Here is a 3990-nt window from a genome sequence, read left to right as displayed (position 1 = left end):
TTATCCAAAAGGTTGGGGGTTCGAGCCCACCCGAGAGAGGTGTTGTGGGGTCTCAGACGTAGCGTGAAAAGTCAAAGCTTTTCCACAATACCTGACAACCATTTAATTTCTGAGCTTCCGTGGCTCAATGGTTAGCGCGTTCGGCTGTTAACCAATAGGTTGGTGCTTCGAGCCCATCCGGGAGCGGTGTTGTGAGGTCTCAGATGTGACGTATCAAGTCTAGGTTGTTCCACAGCACCTGACGACCATTTAATTTTTGGGCTTCCGTGGCGCATGGTTAGCGCGTTCAGCTGTTATTCAAAAGACTGGTGGTTTGAGCCCTCCCGGGAGCGGTGCTGTGAGGTCTCAGAGGTAACGTAAAATGTCAGAGTTTTTCCACAATAACTGACGAATATTTAATTTCGGAGCTTCCGTGGCTCAATGGTTAGCGCGTTCGGCTGTTAACAAATAGGTTTGTGGTTCGAGCCCATCCGGGAGCGGTGTTGTGACGTCTAAGATGTGACGTAAAAAGTCAAGGTTTTTCCACAATACCTGACAACCATTTAATTCAAAATCAAATTCAAAATGTTTATTTTATTTGCATTAATTTCTGAGCTTCCGTGGCTCAATGGTTAGCGCTTTTGGCTGTTAACCAATAGGTTGGTGGTTCGAGCCCATCTGGGAGCGGTGTTGTGAGGTCTCAGATGTAACGTAAAAAGTCAAACTTTTTCCACAATAACTGACGAACCGAAAGTTTGGTGGTTCGAGCCCATCGGGAGCGTTTTTTGGGGTCTCAGATGTAGCGTAAAAAGTCAAAACTTTTCCACAATACGGGACAACCATTTAATTTCTGAGCTTCCGTGGCTCAATGGTTAGCGCGTTCGGCTGCTATTTAAAAGACTGGTGGTTTGAGCCCTCCCGGGAGCGGTGTTGTGACGTCTCAGATGTAACTTAAAATGTTAGAGTTTTTCCAAAATACCTGACGAACATTTAATTTTTGGGCGTCCGTGGCGCAATGGTTAGCGCGTTCAGCTTTTAATCGAAAGGTTGGTGGTTCGAGCCCACCCGGGAGAGGTGTTGTGGGGTCTCAGATGTAGCGTAAAAAGTCAAAACATTTCCACAATACGTGACGACCATTTAATTTTTGGGCTTCCGTGGCGCAATGGTTAGCGCGTTCAGCTAACAAATAGGTTGGTGGTTCGAGCCCATCCGGGAGCGGTGTTGTGGCGTCTCAAGATGACGTCAAAAGTCAAGGTTTTTCCACAATACCTGACGACCATTTAATTTTTGGGCTTCCGTGGCGCAATGGTTAGCGCGTTCAGCTGCTATTCAAAAGACTGGTGGTTTGAGCCCTCCCAGGAGCGGTGTTGTGACGTCTCAGATGTAACGTAAAATGTCAGAGTTTTTCCACAATACCTGACGAACATTTAATTTTTGGGCGTCCGTGGCGCAATGGTTAGCGCGTTCAGCTGTTAATCGAAAGGTTGGTGGTTCGAGCCCACCCGGGAGAGGTGTTATGGGGTCTCAGATGTAGCGTAAAAAGTCAAAACATTTCCAAAATACGTGACAACCATTTAATTTCTGAGCTTCCGTGGCTCAATGGCTAGCGCGTTCGGCTGTTAACAAATAGGTTGGTGGTTCGAGCCCATCCGTGAGCGGTGTTGTGACGTCTCAGAGATGACGTCAAAAGTCAAGGTTTTTCCACAATACCTGACGACCATTTAATTTTTGGGCTTCCGTGGCGCAATGGTTAGCGCGTTCAGCTGTTAATCGAAAGGTTGGTGGTTCGTGCCCACCCGGGAGAGGTGTTGTACGGTCTCAGATGTAACGTAAAAAGTCATAACTTTTCCACAATACCTGACAACCATTTAATTTCAGAGCTTCCGTGGCTCAATGGTTAGCGCGTTCGGCTGTTAACAAATAGCTTGGTGGTTCGAGCCCATCCGGGAGCGGTGTTGTGGCGTCTCAAGATGACGTCAAAAGTCAAGGTTTTTCCACAATACCTGACGACCATTTAATTTTTGGGCGTCCGTCGCGCAATGGTTAGCCCGTTCAGCTGTTAATCGAAAGGTTGGTGGTTCGAGCCCACCCGGGAGAGGTGTTGTGGGGTCTCAGATGTAGCGTAAAAAGTCAAAACATTTCCACAATACGTGACAACCATTTAATTTCTGAGCTTCCGTGGCTCAATGGTTAGCGCATTCGGCTGTTAACAAATAGGTTGGTGGTTCGAGCCCATCCGTGAGCGGTGTTGTGACGTCTCAGAGATGACGTCAAAAGTCAAGGTTTTTCCACAATACCTGACGACCATTTAATTTTTGGGCTTCCGTGGCGCAATGGTTAGCGCGTTCAGCTGTTAATCGAAAGGTTGGTGGTTCGAGCCCACCCGGGAGAGGTGTTGTACGGTCTCAGATGTAACGTAAAAAGTCATAACTTTTCCACAATACCTGACAACCATTTAATTTCAGAGCTTCCGTGGCTCAATGGTTAGCGCGTTCGGCTGTTAACAAATAGGTTGGTGGTTCGAGCCCATCCGGGAGCGGTGTTGTGGCGTCACAAGAGGACGTCAAAAGTCAAGGTTTTTCCACAATACCTGACGACCAATTAATTTTTGGGCTTCCGTGGCGCAATGGTTAGCGCGTTCAGCTGCTATTCAAAAGACTGGTGGTTTGAGCCCACCCGGGAGCGGTGTTGTGACGTCTCAGATGTAACGAAAAATGTTAGAGTTTTTCCAAAATACCTGACGAACATTTAATTTTTGGGCGTCCGTGGTGCAATGGTTAGCGCGTTCAGCTGTTAGTCTAAAGGTTGGTGGTTCGAGCCCACCCGGGAGAGGTGTTGTGGGATCTCAGATGTAGCGTAAAAAATCAACACATTTCCACAATACCTGACGACCATTTAATTTTTGGGCTTCCGTGGCTCAATGGTTAGCGCGTTCGGCTGTTAACAAATAGGTTGGTGGTTCGAGCCCATCCGGGAGCGGTGTTGTGACGTCTCAGAGATGACGTCAAAAGTCAAGGTTTTTCCAAAATACCTGACAACCATTTAATTTCTGGGCTTCCGTGGCGCAATGGTTAGCGCTTTCAGCTGTCAATCGAAAGGTTGGTGGTTCGAGCCCACCCGGGAGAGGTGTTGTGGGGTCTCAGTTGTAGCGTAAAAAGTCAAAACATTTCCACAATACGTGACAACCATTTAATTTCTGAGCTTCAGTGGCTCAATGGTTAGCGCGTTCGGCTGTAAACAAATAGGTTGGTGGTTCGAGCCCATCCGGGAGCGGTGTTGTGACGTCTCAGAGATGACGTCAAAACTCAAGGTTTTTCCACAATACCTGACGACCATTTAATTTTTGGGCTTCCGTGGCGCAATGGTTAGCGCGTTCAGCTGTTAATCGAAAGGTTGGTGGTTCGAGCCCACCCGGGAGAGGTGTTGTACGGTCTCAGATGTAACGTAAAAAGTCATAAATTTCCACAATACCTGACAATCATTTAATTTCAGAGCTTCCGTGGCTCATTGGTTAGCGCGTTCGGCTGTTAACAAATAGGTTGGTGGTTCGAGCCCATCCGGGAGCGGTGTTGTGGCGTATCAAGATGACGTCAAAAGTCAAGGTTTTTCCAAAATACCTGACAACCATTTAATTTCTGGGCTTCCGTGGCGCAATGGTTAGCGCGTTCAGCTGCTATTCAAAAGACTGGTGGTTTGAGCCCACCCGGGAGCGGTGTTGTGACGTCTCAGATGTAACGAAAAATGTTAGAGTTTTTCCAAAATACCTGACGAACATTTAATTTTCGGGCGTCCGTGGTGCAATGGTTAGCGCGTTCAGCTGTTAATCTAAAGGTTGGTGGTTCGAGCCCACCCGGGAGAGGTGTTGTGGGATCTCAGATGTAGCGTAAAAAATCAACACATTTCCACAATACCTGACGACCATTTAATTTTTGGGCTTCCGTGGCTCAATGGTTAGCGCGTTCGGCTTTTAACAAATAGGTTGGTGGTTCGAGCCCATCCGGGAGCGGTGTT

The 3990-nt window shown here is 47.6% G+C and overlaps 1 non-coding gene across 1 annotated transcript; it reads left to right on the top strand.

The window, feature by feature from the left end:
• Positions 1-3032: 3032 nt before the first annotated feature.
• Positions 3033-3105, top strand: TRNAD-GUC (transfer RNA aspartic acid (anticodon GUC)). Its single transcript has one exon. It is a non-coding gene; the product is annotated as a tRNA-Asp (tRNA).
• Positions 3106-3990: the final 885 nt, after the last annotated feature.

This window comes from Phalangium opilio, unplaced genomic scaffold, assembly GCF_054372755.1.
Source record: "Phalangium opilio isolate 3A_F unplaced genomic scaffold, DU_Popi_V2 ptg001421l_1, whole genome shotgun sequence".
Lineage (NCBI taxonomy): Eukaryota > Metazoa > Arthropoda > Arachnida > Opiliones > Phalangiidae > Phalangium > Phalangium opilio.
The sequence above is the reverse complement of the archived record's forward strand: the minus strand, read 5'-3'. Positions and strand labels throughout refer to the sequence as shown.